This window comes from Canis lupus, chromosome 1, assembly GCF_048164855.1.
Source record: "Canis lupus baileyi chromosome 1, mCanLup2.hap1, whole genome shotgun sequence".
In the NCBI taxonomy this organism is placed as follows: Eukaryota; Metazoa; Chordata; class Mammalia; order Carnivora; family Canidae; genus Canis; species Canis lupus.
Window position 1 is genome coordinate 3,770,119 of NC_132838.1, and position 17,574 is coordinate 3,787,692.

Below are 17,574 nucleotides of genomic sequence, written 5' to 3' on the forward strand. Positions count from 1 at the left end.
CCAGGATTCCTCAGTGTTTCATACCCAACAAAATGTACAAGTCTGCGTCAACACCATCCCCAGAGAACTGACATTCTGAAAAGCAGTCTGCCAAGTCATGCCATGGTAGCAACAATGTTGATGACAGTATGACAATCAGCCCTTTACAGACACTTGCATTTTGAAAAGGAGATCCGGGGCATTCCCCAAAAGAAGGACCAGCGGTAGAATGTATGCCGCACGAGGAAAGTGTTTCCCATGGGTGTGGATCGGCTGTTCTGAGTTGACGGGACATCACCATGCAGGCAGACCCTCGGAGGCAGACTAACTGTGTACAGACCTCTCACCATGCATGTTTTATGTGCTAAAAACATTTTCAACCCGAATTTCAAATTAGAAAAGGGAAATGAAATAATTTTATTATTAACGTTCATACCAACCTAGAGAACAACATCTAATTTATTCAAAAGCTGTATCACTTAAGATTCTGTTGGAACCTTCTCCCTCCTCTTAATGACTTCTGCCCAACCCTCTCACATACTGACATCCCTGGCTCATCAAGAGACAGCTGGACGTTTAGGTAAGCTATCTGAGCTAGCTCAGCCTTTGATGAGTGCCACGTTAGTGACAGCGTTAGTCACTGTCAACCAACAGGACAGGAACTATGCGGTGAGCAGAGCTGGACTGCTGAGGGCTGCTGCGCTTACACATTTGGGAGAAGGTGGACCTGATTTCTGAAGGCTGTGTGTGAGCCATAACTACCCAACCACAAAAGAAGCCATCAGGCAGGTGCCCAGCTGGCTGCTCTGCGGGCGTCTCCTGGGAGCCCACTCGTGGCCTCTGGGAAGGAGGCCCCAGAAGAAGGGCACCATCTGCTGGCCTGGGTCTCCCCTGTAGGTGGAACTAATTCAGCTGCACACTGCACTACTTGTTGTTTCGCTTTTGTTTAGGGATTAGTTTTCACAGGAAGTTAAACCTTCTTCTAAATACAGAAGATGAATGCCTGTTTAAATAGTCTGAAAAATTTACAACGAAATGATATCTTGAAGTACAAGAGGTTAACAAACATTTCTAGTGTTTATATTGTCCATAATATTTTCAAGTGGAGAAGAAATAATGTCTATGAAACCCTAAACTCTAAGTAAACTTATCATGGAGCATGGTCCCACATGTGGTCCTGGAGAAAGTGATGTAGATGTCACCCTGTGTCTGAACCCCTGCCATAGCTCCCAGTGGTTTTGCGCACAGGTGCCTGTGATGGAGAGGTGTGCTCCCAAATGCCCCTGGTGGAGAGCTGTGCCCAAAGGTGCCTATGATGGAGAGATGTGCCCACAGGTGCCTGTGTGCCCACAAGTGCCCCTGGTGGAGAGATGTGCCCCCAGTGGAGGGCTCTGTGTGCAGGTGACCCTGATGGAGACCTTCCCTGCAGATGCCCCAGGCCGTCGGTGCCTTCAGCTCATGCTGCCACCATGTCACCTCCACCTCCACTGGCACCAGGACCTCAGTGGAGAAAGCCTGGTAGAAGGATTCCTGTTCACACGACTCCTCTCAGGACTACCTGTTACCTCTTAGAGGTTAAAAATCTCTCATGGATTTTCAGATCCTACAAGCTGAGTCCTGTAAAGCCCAAGAGTACTCTGTGGATGGCTGGACTTTGCTCATCTTCTCTTGCACCACTGCCTTGCAGGGTGAGGGGGACTTTGCTGATTGACAACCCACGGACCGATAGCTAGGGCAGGACAGAGGGCATGAATGGGAGGGGGCGGGGGCAGGGCCCCCAGGACTCTGTTTATTGCCAATCAGAGCAACATTCTTGCAGAACCTGCGAGGTGCTGGCCACACCCCACACATGTGCAAATGCATTTAATAAAGAGGCAGGAGTGCTGCATGCCAAGGCTCAATGAGGGTGACAATCAGTGACAAAAAATACCGAGAACGGGCCATGCCTCTTGATTCAGGTTCCACTGCATGTGGGCCAGGGCATGAATGTCATGCAGAAAGGCTGGGGGCTCATGGCAAGCCTTCCTGGAGGCCAGGGTATCTGCATTTTTAATTCTGCTCTCATATTTGAAACACTCCTTCATATATTCATGGTGAAAAAATAAAACCGGTTATAGTGATACTAGAAGCCTTACCTCAAACCGTAAACCACTGTAGGTGCCAGCTAGGTGTCCCTGACCCAATGCTGGGCCACCGAGCTGTGGCACACTGAAATTCTGATACGGACTGATCCATGACGGGGACACTTCCAGAATCAGGATTTCAGAGTTGCAAGTCATGACGGGCCTCCTTCTGAGATTCAGAAGTGGTTATGTGTTTATGCATGATATTCTCCATTTTACGTGAGTTCCTTTCTAATGCTGCGAGCGTGTTGAAACATAAATGCTTCAAGCTTCTGTAAAAAACTTTAGCTTTTACCTTTCAGAAGGTTGTAAATTTTTCCTTATTACAAATTAATACAATCCATTGAAGAAAGTTCACATGAGCAAAGATGAAGAAATAAATAATCCCTGGGATCTCACCATTCATAAATGGATGTCTATGACTCTATATGCACTGCTGAGCATGACAATTTTTAAAAATTCAGGTCTTACTGCATACACCATCACCACACACTTTTCCACTTACTACTTGACTGAATATTTTGCCAGATTTCCCCAGCTTTTTCTAAACTATCAGTAATTTAAAAACAAAATAAAGCAAATTAATCATCATTACCCTCGGAAGTATTAAGAATTCTAACTTGTCTAGTAGCTTCCTTGCACCATTACAGATGGTGCCAGTTACCTCAGAACCAAGCAAAATGGGGAGAGCCAGCTGGCAAAGGTCACGTCTGGTCCTCACAGTTTCCTGGACTGAGGATGTTTTAAAACCTCAGAAGATGGGAATGAAGGAGGGCACGTGATGAAATGAGCACTGGATGTTATAGAAGAAGGATGAATCCCTGAAACTCCAAAACCTCTGAAGCTAAAAATACATTATACATTAATTGAATTTAGATGAAAAAAATAAATAAAATAAAAACAAAACCTCAGAAGACAGCGTACCCTCCTGTTCCCACCTCCAGCATCTCTGTCCACGCTTCCCGATGGCTGGGTCCAGGAGGTATTTTTATGGCACTGTGCATGCACTTCACTGTCCTGGTTAGGTGTCTTATTAGTTAGGCCCGCTGCTGCTTCGGTGTAACCGTGTCCTCTCCCAACTGAGATACCTGCCACTGGTCCTCGTTCTGAAGTCCTCTCCTTAGAGATACAATGAGACGAGCTGAACACCATGCCCACTCGCTGCACTCTGCCTCTGCCTACTTCTCAGGACAAGCACAGGCTAAAGACAGCAGCTTGACATGCAGGCACTTGGTCAACTCTGCCCTCGGTGACTGAGCAACTCGAGTGCTTGGAAAACACAGATCCTTCATCTCAACAAGAAGGTGTCCTGGGCAGTGCTGGGCTCTCGCCCTCTCCCCGGGGTCCTGGGCCTCTGCCGAGGGAACATCCATGAGCTGCAGGAAAGCAAAGGAGACGTGATAAGTGTTATTTCTTGGTGCTACAAAGTCCTAACACCCAAAACGTATTTTCAATGTATTGTTTTTTTGTTTTTTTTTTTAATGTTGCTTTTTTAAAACTTTCAATCCATGTTCTCATTTTGGGCTGAGGAAACAGCACTACATTTAGAACCAACCAAGGTGATGTGTGTATTAGGGCTCTCCAGAGAAATAGAGCCAACAGGATGTGTGTGTATACAGCTAGTGATCTAAGTGATGATCATGAGGCTGGTAAGTACAGCATCTGCAATCGGATGGCAGGCTGGAGACCCAGCACAAGTTGGTGTTGCAGGTGAGTCCGACAGCTGGCAGAATTTCTTCTTTTCAGAAGGTCAGTCCTTTTCCATTAAGGCCTTTAACTGATTAGATAAGACCCATCACATAATGCAGGGAAATCTGCTTTTCTCAGTCTGTTAAATGTTAAATGATTTAAATGTTAATCTTATTCAAAAAACACCTGCACAGGACATTCAGAAAAATGTTGGACCAAATACTTGGGCACCACGGCCCAGCCAGGTTGACATATAAGATTAACCCTCGCAATGTGCTTCAGATGCTCTTGGGTCATACCTTGTGTGACTTTCAAAAAGTGGCCTAAAAACACAACACTTCCAGGGACATCAGAATAAGTCTGTGAGTGTGCCCCTGTCTGAGTATACACACTTCATGTGGCCCCTTCTCTAGTAGGAGCATGTAAGACAGAGGTCCAACTAGGACCCCCTGGTTTGTTCTTTACCTCCTGTTACAGCCCTTCCAGGTGGACACAGTGATCCTGCTGTTTCCCATCCTCCATCTATAGGTTGTACTCACTCACGTGTCCTGGCTGTCTTCTCCACCTGTCTTACCTATGTCCCACGGTGTGTATTTGGAATTGTACTTCAAGGCCGCCACCATCCCTCCCTGGGAACGCCTAGAAGCCTCTAACCTGGATTACCTACCTTCCCATCCCTGGCCTCTCAGACACCAAGACAGGTACTTTAATACCTCTGTGAATTCATTTGATGGGTTACCACGCTTTTAAAATGTCTCTCACAATATATGCCCTGCTTTCTATTCCTACTACTACTGCCCATGCCCAGGCCCAGAGCATTGAGGCCTACACGGTGATGTAGCTTCTGATCTGCCATCCCTGCTCCAGCCTCACCTGCTCAGGACAGGGCTGTTCTCTAAAACACAATTTTGTCATTCTTCTGCTGAAAGGCTTTCAGGGGTTTCAGGAGCCTTCACCGTGAGCCCTAAGCTTCTCGACCTAGTATATGAAACCACAACACCAGTATTTTCTTTTACATCCCAAACATTTCTTATACTCCCATTATGAGTTGAATTGTGTCTCCCCACCACACCAAACAAGATATGTTGATGGCCTAACTCCCAGGACCTCTATTTGGACATAGGATCTTTGTAGAGGTGACCAGGTTTAAATGAGACCACTAGGGTGGGTCCCAATCCACCATTACTGGTATCTGCACAAAAATGGGAAATCTGGACACCGAGACAGATGCACACAGTGAAGATGGTGTGAAGAAGGCAGAGGTCAGGGAGAAACGTCAATAAGCCAAGGATCACCAGAGATTGTCAGAGGCTAGGAAAGAGGCATGAGACAGGCTGCTTCCACAAGTCCAGAGAACAGCCAACCCCGCCAGCACCTGGACCCTGATTTCTAGCCTCCAGCCCGTGAGAGGATGTGTAAGCTGGTCAGTCTGTGGTTGTCACAGCAGCCCCAGCACCCGGAAACCACTCCCCACATGCTGGCCACTGGTTCATTTCTCATGTGCCCAGACGAGGCCACAGCAGCATGGGTACTCATACCACTTCCTGTGCTGGATGTCTTTCCCTCCCTCGACCCCCTGGCTAACTTCTACTCTTTCGGTCTCGATTCCCTATGCTGCTCCCTCATAAGAGGGAACAGTTGAGCTCTTTCTCCAACCACCAATTTTAAGCTGGCCTCTGCCAATCCACGGAGAAGGGCTGTCCATCAGGGTGATCAGGGTGCCCCGAGCTGCATCAATGAGAAGGCCGGGTTTGGGATGCTAGGAGGCACCACGATGCTCTGCCACCTGTCCCTTTCCCCAAGTGGAAGAGTCAGTGGACCTGGAGCCCCCTGCCGGCTTCCTCTCTCCATGTATGCCTCAAACTGCTGGCCAACACCCAGGACTCCATGTGGCTAACTGGGCTCCAGCCAGATGTCAAGAGTTGGATACAGGCCCCTGAGAAAGGTTGACTCCTTGGCTTTGTCTGAGCCCCACATGGGGCTTCACACACAGCTAGGAACACGGGTCATTCTATAATTCTCCCAGAAGACCACAGATGACTGGTACAGTCAGATTCAAGCACTCTTAGGTTTTGGTCTGGACTGCTGCTAAATCAGCAGGCCCCTCTCTAAATAAGGCCTGGCATGCATGTCCTCCCCAGAATGTTTCACTCCTTTTTTTGTGTTCTATCACTTTGCACATGTGTCTTCTGTAAGATCTTATTAGTCTGGTTAGTTATTTACTTGAATCTTTACTTTTGTTTCTTTGCCTCCCCCCGCCCCCCCAAAGAAAAACCTCACTCCCCATGGCTGGACTCTGAGCCTTTCAAAGACAGAGCCATTCTGTGCTTACCTTGCCATCTCTGCAGCCAAGCTCCCTACCTGGCTCATGCAAGTCCTCGCAGCAGAGCTCAGAAGCAGTTTGTACGAGGCAGAATTGAGCAGAACCACAGCAAGGTAGCCAGAAGGAGTGAAAGAGAGCCACTGTAACATGGATGATCCTGAGTGGATCGAGGATGGAAACTGGTGAAGCAGCTTCTCTTGTGATAGAGCAATGGTCACCAGATACACCCTACCCCTTTAACTTGGACAAGACACAAGAAACAAGGGTTTTCAGACACTGGATGATAAGCACAACAGGGTAGTGATTCCTGTGTGAAGGGAAACAAGCAAGTTGGTCCCTACGACTGCCCCCGGCTCACTGCCTGAAGAGACTGGGCAGGTTGCAATGCCCAGAGGGAGAGCCCAAGCAGCACCCAGTGGTCTCCCTGAGGACCACACGCATTGAGAAATTGGGGAGGCTAAGGCCTAGAACTCCCAGGGCAATGTACCAGAGAGGAGAGAGGCACAGAAGTCAGTAGAAGCTCCGTCTTGGTCTCAGCTGTGTACTGATCAGCACATGCATGTAATGCCAGGAAAGAACCACCAGAAAGATCCATCAGAAAAATTCTCAGCATTCACCGACCATGAAGTAACTCATGTTAACGAGGCTTGGAGCACTGAGTGGACTCACAGGCTACTCTCTCAGAAGTGAGGCCCATTGGCCCTGAACCAGGCATGGTTTGGGTTCTGCCTGACGCAGCTTCAAAGCAAGACCCAAAAGGATCAAATGTTTCCAAGTAATTTAATTTTGTCCCAGAATAAGATTAAAAAATATTTAAAGGAACACAAAAATATCCAGCACCTAAACTTCAAAATAAAGTCTTTTTTACTTCACTTTTTACCATTTAAATATCCCATTCACCCACTTGTTATTGCAAACTTCTCTCTTACATGAGCAGATGGCATCATGGATGCACCATCAGTACATCCTTGAAGTTGTAAGGACAGACTTGTTTTGATCTGTCTATACTCTCTCATCAGGCTTCTTGACTAAAGGCCTAACATACCTCTTTGCCAGGGACACACCCTTAGAGAAGATGTCCTATAACAAAAGGAGACTCACGACCTGGCAAACTTGAATGGATAAAAATAACAAAGCAGAGTCTCTGAAATTACAACTCTCCCAGAAAATATGAGACATGTAGTTGCATAAAAGTTTCAGCCTGGGGTCTTGGCCCCAAGTACTCAATCCGAAGCAGATGAAAGGGACGAATTTTGATGACTTGTTCCTACTGCAGCAGCCAAGAATGGCCCAGACTTACTATCGGAATAGTATGAGGAAAAGCAAAATAATAATTACTGTGTGTGTTTATTTTATAGCCATTTGCAAATTGCATCAACTATAACAACTATAACATAGTAGTCACTTGATTGTTAATATGAAGAAAGAATCCTAAAGAAATTTAAAGACACTATCACTGTACTGAAAGGGAAGGGATCTGTCATCAAACAGATTATTTTAAATTTTCAGTGCTTAAGTATTGCCCTATCACTTGGACTTAAAATGTCACAGGCTGTAAATGCTGCCAGCAGCTTAAATGCACCACTGCAGAGGGCCTGGCCCTTGAGAGCACAACCTAAGCAGCCAAGAAGCAAACCAAGTAGAGACTCACGTTGAAGTCCTGGTGGTCACACTGTGCAGTTCACGGATACACACCCTCATCCGCAACAGTTAACTGGATTTTTCAGTCTTTCTTCTTTTTCCCTACATGACTTTATCATGAATGATGGTGGGTGGTGGGCTTTCAAACAGAGAAACTCCTGATCCTAGAGAACAAGATGTCTCATTAACTTCTCAAATATCCTTTATATGCCTTGGCAGTGGTTCAATTAGACATTTATTGGTCCCAGGAAGTGATCAGGGAATGGTTATTTTTTTTTTATTTATTTATTTTTTATTGGTGTTCAATTTACTAACATACAGAATAACCCCCAGTGCCCGTCACCCATTCACTCCCACCCCCCGCCCTCCTCCCCTTCTACCACCCCTAGTTCGTTTCCCAGAGTTAGCAGTCTTTACGTTCTGTCTCCCTTTCTGATATTTCCCACACATTTCTTCTCCCTTCCCTTATATTCCCTTTCACTATTATTTATATTCCCCAAATGAATGAGAACATACACTGTTAGTCTTTCTCCGACTGACTTACTTCACTCAGCATAATACCCTCCAGTTCCATCCACGTTGAAGCAAATGGTGGGTATTTGTCATTTCTAATAGCTGAGTAATATTCCATTGTATACATAAACCACATCTTCTTTATCCATTCATCTTTCGTTGGACACCGAGGCTCCTTCCACAGTTTGGCTATCGTGGCCATTGCTGCTAGAAACATCGGGGTGCAGGTGTCCCGGCGTTTCATTGCATTTGTATCTTTGGGGTAAATCCCCAACAGTGCAATTGCTGGGTCGTAGGGCAGGTCTATTTTTAACTGTTTGAGGAACCTCCACACAGTTTTCCAGAGTGGCTGCACCAGTTCACATTCCCACCAACAGTGTAAGAGGGTTCCCTTTTCTCCGCATCCTCTCCAACATTTGTTGTTTCCTGCCTTGTTAATTTTCCCCATTCTCACTGGTGTGAGGTGGTATCTCATTGTAGTTTTGATTTGTATTTCCCTGATGGCAAGTGATGCAGAGCATTTTCTCATATGCATGTTGGCCATGTCTATGTCTTCCTCTGTGAGATTTCTGTTCATGTCTTTTGCCCATTTCATGATTGGATTGTTTGTTTCTTTGGTGTTGAGTTTAATAAGTTCTTTATAGATCTTGGAAACTAGCCCTTTATCTGATATGTCATTTGCAAATATCTTCTCCCATTCTGTAGGTTGTCTTTGAGTTTTGTTGACTGTATCCTTTGCTGTGCAAAAGCTTCTTATCTTGATGAAGTCCCAATAGTTCATTTTTGCTTTTGTTTCTTTTGCCTTCGTGGATGTATCTTGCAAGAAGTTACTATGGCCGAGTTCAAAAAGGGTGTTGCCTGTGTTCTTCTCTAGGATTTTGATGGAATCTTGTCTCACATTTAGATCTTTCATCCATTTTGAGTTTATCTTTGTGTATGGTGCAAGAGAGTGGTCTAGTTTCATTCTTCTGCATGTGGATGTCCAATTTTCCCAGCACCATTTATTGAAGAGACTGTCTTTCTTCCAATGGATAGTCTTTCCTCCTTTATCGAATATTAGTTGACCATAAAGTTGAGGGTCCACTTCTGGGTTCTCTATTCTGTTCCACTGATCTATGTGTCTGTTTTTGTGCCAGTACCACACTGTCTTGATGACCACAGCTTTGTAGTACAACCTGAAATCTGGCATTGTGATGCCCCCAGCTATAGTTTTCTTTTTTAAAATTCCCCTGGCTATTCGGGGTCTCTTCTGATTCCACACAAATCTTAAAATAATTTGTTCTAACTCTCTGAAGAAAGTCCATGGTATTTTGATAGGGATTGCATTAAACGTGTATATTGCCCTGGGTAACATTGACATTTTCACAATATTAATTCTGCCAATCCATGAGCATGGAATATTTTTCCATCTCTTTGTGTCTTCCTCAATTTCTTTCAGAAGTGTTCTATAGTTTTGAGGGTATAGATCCTTTACATCTTTGGTGAGGTTTATTCCTAGGTATCTTATGCTTTTGGGTGCAATTGTAAATGGGATTGACTCCTTAATTTCTCTTTCTTCAGTCTCATTGTTAGTGTATAGAAATGCCACTGACTTCTGGGCATTGATTTTGTATCCTGCCACGCTACCGAATTGCTGTATGAGTTCTAGCAATCTTGGGGTGGAGACTTTTGGGTTTTCTATGTAGAGTATCATGTCATCGGCGAAGAGGGAGAGTTTGACTTCTTCTTTGCCAATTTGAATGCCTTTAATGTCTTTTTGTTGTCTGATTGCTGAGGCTAGGACTTCCAGTACTATGTTGAATAGCAGTGGTGAGAGTGGACATCCCTGTCTTGTTCCTGATCTTAGGGGAAAGGCTCCCAGTGCTTCCCCATTGAGAATGATATTTGCTGTGGGGTTTTCATAGATGGCTTTTAAGATGTCGAGGAATGTTCCCTCTATCCCTACACTCTGAAGAGTTTTGATCAGGAATGGATGCTGTATTTTGTCAAATGCTTTCTCTGCATCCAATGAGAGGATCATATGGTTCTTGGTTTTTCTCTTGCTGATATGATGAATCACATTGATTGTTTTACGGGTGTTGAACCAGCCTTGTGTCCCAGGGATAAATCCTACTTGGTCATGGTGAATAATTTTCTTAATGTACTGTTGGATCCTATTGGCCAGTATCTTGTTGAGAATTTTTGCATCCATGTTCATCAGGGATATTGGTCTGTAATTCTCCTTTTTGGCGGGGTCTTTGTCTGGCTTTGGAATTAAGGTGATGCTGGCTTCATAGAACGAATTTGGAAGTACTCCATCTCTTTCTATCTTTCCAAACAGCTTTAGGAGAATAGGTATGATTTCTTCTTTAAACGTTTGATAAAATTCTTCTGGGAAGCCATCTGGCCCTGGACTCTTGTGTCTTGGGAGGTTTTTGATGACTGCTTCAATTTCCTCCCTGGTTATTGGCCTGTTCAGGTTTTCTATTTCTTCCTGTTCCAGTTTTGGTAGTTTGTGGCTTTCCAGGAATGCGTCCATTTCTTCTAGATTGCCTAATTTATTGGCGTATAGCTGTTCATAATATGTTTTTAAAATCGTTTGTATTTCCTTGGTGTTGGTGGTGATCTCTCCTTTCTCATTCATGATTTTATTAATTTGCGTCTTCTCTCTCTTCTTTTTAATAAGGCTGGCTAATGGTTTATCTATCTTATTAATTCTTTCAAAGAACCAACTCCTGGTTCTGTTGATCTGTTCCACAGTTCTTCTGGTCTCGATTTCGTTGAGTTCTGCTCGAATCTTTATTAACTCCCTTCTTCTCTTGGGTGTAGGATCTATTTGCTGTTTTTTCTCTAGCTCCTTTATCTGTAAGGTTAGCTTTTGTATTTGAGTTCTTTCCAGTTTTTGAATGGATGCTTGTATTGCGATGTATTTCCCCCTTAGGACTGCTTTTGCTGCATCCCAAAGATTTTGAACGGTTGTATCTTCATTCTCATTAGTTTCCATGAATCTTTTTAATTCTTCCTTAATTTCCTGGTTGACCCTTTTATCTTTTAGCAGGATGGTCCTTAACCTCCACGTGTTTGAGGTCCTTCCAAACTTCTTGTTGTGATTTAGTTCTAATTTCAAGGCATTATGGTCCGAGAATATGCAGGGGACAATCCCAATCTTTTGGTATCGGTTCAGACCCGATTTGTGACCCAATATGTGGTCTATTCTGGAGAAAGTTCCATGTGCGCTTGAGAAGAATGTGTATTCAGTTGAGTTTGGATGTAAAGTTCTGTAGATATCTGTGAAATCCATCTGGTCCAGTGTATCATTTAAAGCTCTCGTTTCTTTAGAGATGTTTTGCTTAGAAGACCTATCGAGTATAGAAAGAGCTAGATTGAAGTCACCAAGTATAAGTGTATTATTATCTAAGTATTTCTTCACTTTGGTTAATAATTGATTTATATATTTGGCAGCTCCCACATTCGGGGCATATATATTGAGGATTGTTAAGTCCTCTTGTTGAATAGATCCTTTAAGTATGATATAGTGTCCCTCTTCATCTCTCACTACAGTCTTTGGGGTAAATTTTAGTTTATCTGATATAAGGATGGCTACCCCTGCTTTCTTTTGAGGACCATTCGAATGGTAAATGGTTCTCCAACCTTTTATTTTCAGGCTGTAGGTGTCCTTCTGTCTAAAATGAGTCTCTTGTAGACAGCAAATAGATGGGTCCTGCTTTTTTATCCAGTCTGAAACCCTGCGCCTTTTGATGGGGTCATTAAGCCCGTTCACATTCAGAGTTACTATTGAGAGATATGAGTTTAGTGTCATCATGATATCTATTCAGTCTTTGTTTTTGTGGACTGTTCCACTGAACTTCTTCTTAAAGGGGAATTTTAAGAGGCCCCCTTAAAATTTCTTGCAGAGCTGGTTTGGAGATCACATATTCTTTTAGTTGCTGCCTGTCTTGGAAGCTCTTTATCTCTCCTTCCATTTTGAATGAGAGCCTTGCTGGATAAAGTATTCTTGGTTGCATGTTCTTCTCATTTAGGACCCTGAATATATCCTGCCAGCCCTTTCTGGCCTGCCAGGTCTCTGTGGAGAGGTCTGCTGTTACCCTAATACTCCTCCCCATAAAAGTCAGGGATTTCTTGTCTCTTGCTGCTTTAAGGATCTTCTCTTTATCTTTGGAATTTGCAAGCTTCACAATTAAATGTCGAGGTGTTGAACGGTTTTTATTGATTTTAGGGGGGTATCTCTCTATTTCCTGGATCTGAATGCCTGTTTCCCTTCCCAGATTAGGAAAGTTTTCAGCTAGAATTTGTTCAAATACATATTCTGGCCCTCTGTCCCTTTCGGCGCCCTCGGGAACTCCAATTAAACGTAGGTTTTTCTTCCTCAGGCTGTCGTTTATTTCCCTTAATCTATCTTCATGGTCTTTTAATTGTTTGTCTCTTTTTTCCTCAGTTTCCCTCTTTGCTATCAACTTGTCTTCTAGGTCACTCACTCGTTCTTCCACCTCGTTAACCCTCGTCGTTAGGACTTCTAGTTTGGATTGCATCTCATTCAATTGATTTTTAATTTCTGCCTGATTAGCTCTAAATTCTGCAGTCATGAAGTCTCTTGAGTCCTTTATACTTTTTTCTAGAGCCACCAGTAGCTGTATAATAGTGCTTCTGAATTGGCTTTCTGACATTGAATTGTAATCCAGATTTTGTAACTCTGTGGGAGAGAGGACTGTTTCTGATTCTTTCTTTTGAGGTGAGGTTTTCCTTCTAGTCATTTTGCTCAGTGCAGAGTGGCCAAAAGCAAGTTGTATTGGGAATAAGAGAAAAAGAGAGGAAAGAAAGAAGGAAAGAAAAGAGAAAGAGAGAAAAAAAGGGAAGAAAAAAAAAACGAAAAAAAAAAGAGAGAGAAGAAAAAGAGAAAGAAAAGAAAGGAGAAAAAAAGGGGGTGGGGGAAGGAAACAAATCAAAAAGCAAAACAAAACAAAAAAAAAAAAAAAAGAAGAAGAACCACCGGGGAGTATCTTCTGATTCTGTGTACTTTAAGTCCCTTGGCTTCTCCTGGAAGTTGTCCGTCTAGCTGGTGTTCTGGGGGAGGGGCCTGTTGTGCTGATTTTCAGGTGTTAGCAGTTGGGGGAGCTGCTGTGCCCCTGCCTGGTGCAGGGCTCAGTGGGGGTTGTTTACCCCGTGAGGCCGCAGGAGGAACAGCCCCAGTGGCGGGGCAGCTCTGGAAACCTGGATTCAGCTCCGGCAGGAACTCCAGAGCTCTCCGTCTGCAGGGCCTGGAGGCTCCGGGGCGGGGCCGCTGATGTGCTCAGCTGGGGCAGGAGCGTCCTCGCTGTCCTGGGCCCTCCCGGCCTCTGCCTGTCCCGGGGGAGGCGGGATCCTGGGCTGTGTCCCGGCGCCCTGTGCTCCGGAGCCCGCGCTGGTGGATTCGCGCTCCCGGGCCGCGCAGCCCCCTCCGTGGAGCCGCCGCCCGAGCCCCTCCGAGCTGCTCCTGGAACCGCGCAGCCCCCTCCGCACGGAGCCTCTTCCTCCGCCCGAGCCCCTCCGAGCTGCTCCCGGGGCCGCGCAGCCCCCTCCACGGAGCCCCCGCCCGAGCCCCTCTGAGCTGCTCCGGGTCCCCCGTGCGCGCTGCAGCCCTTAGGGAGCTCGGCGCACTCTCCTGGGCGCGCAGTTGCTGTTACTCTCCCGGGGAGCCCGAGGGCATCCCCGCCCTCCTGGGTCCTGCTCCAGCTCCCCGCGAGCCCCTTTCCCCCGGGAAGGTCGGTGCAGCTCCTGCTTCTCCGGGACGGGGCTCTCCTGTCCTGGGGACACTCGCCCCGGCCTCAGCCCGGCTCCTCGCGGGCCCCTCCCCCTTGGAGGCCTTTGTTTCTTTATTTCTTTTTCCCCGTCTCCTACCTTGATAGAAGCGCGAACTCTTCTCACTGTTGCATTCCAGCTGGTCTCTCTTTAAACCTCAGGCCGAATTCATAGATTTTCAGGATGATTGGAAGGTTTTCTAGGTAGTTTGGTGGAGACAGGTGATTTGGGGACCCTACTCTTCCGCCATCTTGCTCCTCCCCCCCTCAGGGAATGGTTATAATCACAGCAATGGGAAGTACATGGATGGAGCCCACCAATCCGCTGGTAGTATGTGAATTCAGAGAATACTCTAGGGTCTCCATCCAGAGTTCTGTGAAGGCCTTGTTTTGTAGCTGTTCATTTCATCCCCTCGGCCAGTCACCTGTTGGATTCCTAATGTGGAAAGAAGTAAATCCAGCCAGGATGCTCCCTCCAGAGGCTACCTCTTCCATGCCCTCACATCTCCCCTTGCCTACTACCTACCTCCTTGGTATCTTCTCCTCCCTGAAAGGAAAGGAACAACATTTGAACATCACAAGGGTGCTGGTGAGTGTGTGTGTGGGGGGGGAGGAGGGCGGAGTCTCATCCAGAAATCCCTGTCTTTGCTCTCTGTGTGGGCCACTCAGAGGAGCTTGTCAAGGATGCAGATTCCCAGGCTTGCTCCAGAGTTACTGAGACAAGATCTGCATTTCCACAAGACTCACAGTTCATTTGTGGGCATGCTGACATTTCAGAAGCACTGGGCTAGTGACGCTGTGGGACCACGAAATGTTAATGACTACAGAAAACTGGCTGGGCCTAAGGGCAATTGTGGGAAAGAAGGCAAAGTGAACAAAAATACAATTGAGAGAAAAGTAGGAAGGAAGGAAGGAAGGAAAGCAGATGGGAAGAGAAAGAAAACAGGAATGGACAGAGAGAATGCACATGAATTGGATTTGTATTAATTTATTGATATGGATATGACTCTGAATGATCAAGGGCTGTGAACAATGGCCAAGACTTCGGGTCTAATAAAAAAATGCAATTAGCATTAACTTGTTCTCTGGTTATTCAATTTAATAAGAAGCTTAATAACTGAGTTTCTATTGATAGGTATTTCCTTGCTGCCTCTTTGCAAGAATTCAGGGAACTACCGAAACAATGGGCCATTACCCTGATTCTTTGTGCTATTTTCAGAGCCTAGGTTTCCCCTTACATTACTTCAGGTTTGTAACCTTTCCTTTTCCTTTGTATTTGAACAGAATGAGGGGTGGGCTATCTCAAAACACTGTATTGTCTTTAGAAATACTGCCTCCCCATCATCTCCCTCCAAGTATTTTGAGACAAAAGGACCAATCAGAAATTCATGGAGGCTCAGCCTTTCATGCTCAGAGCTGCTATTTCCACGGGCCCAGGATCTGCAGAGAAACCTTTTATATTTCTCATGACATGGACACTTTAAAAAATTATTAATTTAGAGAATTTGTGTGTGTGTGTGTGTGTGTGGCTACAGGGAACCAAATAACAAATATCAGTAATTGGAAGAACTGTCAAAGAATGCCTCTCCTCACTGCTGGTTTTACAATGAATAGTCAATGAAGCTCATTAGGGAAAATAGTGAAAGCCCACTGAGGCCAAGGGCTGTGTTTCACACACTGCCATACCCTCCATGTTGCTTAGCAAAATGACAGGCATGTAGTAAACTCTTGATAAGTGTTTATATAATGAGTCTGCACAATATTTAGCACCAAAAACTATTCTGTGCCTCAACCAAAGGTAGGAATGCAAAGTCCAAGACTGCACTTGCTGCACCATGAGTGACATAAGGCAGGAGGGGCTGAGCCTGCTGGCCCCTCATTGTGCTTGGGGGCATGTGTGCTGGGTTGAATGGTGTCCCCCCAAATTGATACCACCCACAACCTCAGAATGAGCCTTATTTGGAAATAGGGTCTCTGTAGATATAATTAAGTGAAGCTGATGTCTCAGTGGAGTAGAGAGGGCTCTAAATCCCATTACTGGTAAACTTATAAGAGGGGAATTTGAACAAAGACACTGGGAGAATGCCATGTGAAGACACAAACACACACAGTGTCCACATGGAGAGGAAGATGGAGATTGTGCTGATGCAGCCATGTGCCATGAGATGCCTAGGATTGCTGGCAATCAGCAGCAGCTGGACAAGGCCAGAGGGCATCCTCCCCTAGAGCCTTTGCAGAGAGCATGGCCCTGCGGATACCTTGGTTTGGGGCCTCCAGCCTCCAGAGCTGTCTCACATCATCTAGTTTGTGTAATTTGTTCCAACAGCTGTAAGGAACGTATGCCCTGGTGACCTTTGTTCTGGAAGGCTCAGTGCTACTAGGTCTTTATATGAAAGGCCTGTGGCTCATGCACTTAATTGTGAGGGCTGCCCACACTTCCACACTTGGGAAGTTTGTTGTACCATTCCAAACGAGAGCACCACTTGCTGGCCCGGCAGCAGGGGGCACCTCAGACACTCTCGGAGAATGGCTAATAAAAATGGTCAGCGGAGTGTTAATTCAGCAGGAGCTCCAAGGACTTCAGAAAAGGTGGTTTGCTTCCTTTGTAAAGATTGATATGATTTCTGGATTTTTTTACCCCAACGGTTTGTGGGAGAGGAAAGGAAATAAATTGTCAGATCTTCTCAACTGTGCAGGGCCACAGGACTCAGTAAGTTAAAAATATTAAGGTGCTATCATCCATCGTGAGGCCAGGCTCTCAGGCTACAAACATGTCCGTTAAGGAAACACATAGAAGACGTGTGACCCAGCATGAGTGTCAGCCACCGGGCCCTGGTGCCCTCAGGAGGAAGATATCTCATTCCTAGTGGAAATGGAATGATTTATTCTCAAGTAAATGGAAGACATCCTCAGGTTTGGGGGAGATGATCGGCATATCCTGGGCAGTATTTTAACACTTCAGAAGTACTTACTTTTCACTTCAGTGTGGCAGGACTCACAAATTCACTGCGGAATGAGAAACCTGAGAGGCTGACTACACTCTTGAGGCCTCAGTAAAAGCCAGCTTCTGGGCTGATAGCGGGTTGATAGTGACAGAAAGAAGATTTTCTAGTCCAGGTGTAAATAAACATATTTTATAGCGAACTCTCCAAACTGACCTTATACCTATATTTGCCTCCTGGAAGTTTGAAACAAGGTCTGCCTGGGAACAGGGCTGGGTCTCCTGGGATCAGTGCAGATTTCAACAGGACTCTGATCTCACACACACAGATTTATGTAAGCAAATTACTATTAGTTGCAGCTTCAGCTGGACAACTTCCAAGAAGCACACCAACAGCACTGCGATGTGTCTGTTCAGTTCATAACTACCACCATGTCCCCACTGGCTGCTCTGATGCCCAGCGGAGGTCACACTGTTCCCATCTGTAGTGAGAAAACTGAAGACTCAAGAGGATCAGGTGATACAGCAAGTATGGAGCCGGTTTTCCTTCCCCGTCCTCCCTCCATATTGACCACACCATCCTCTTGCTCA

General features: G+C 45.5%; 1 long non-coding RNA gene across 1 annotated transcript; it reads right to left on the reverse strand.

Moving 5' to 3' along the window:
* Window positions 1–365: 365 nt before the first annotated feature.
* On the reverse strand, window positions 366–14,303 carry LOC140629976 (uncharacterized). The gene is made up of 3 exons (XR_012027767.1): window positions 14,143–14,303; window positions 7,766–7,919; window positions 366–3,478 (listed from the first exon to the last, which is right to left on the reverse strand). It is a non-coding gene; the product is annotated as an uncharacterized lncRNA (long non-coding RNA).
* Window positions 14,304–17,574: the final 3,271 nt, after the last annotated feature.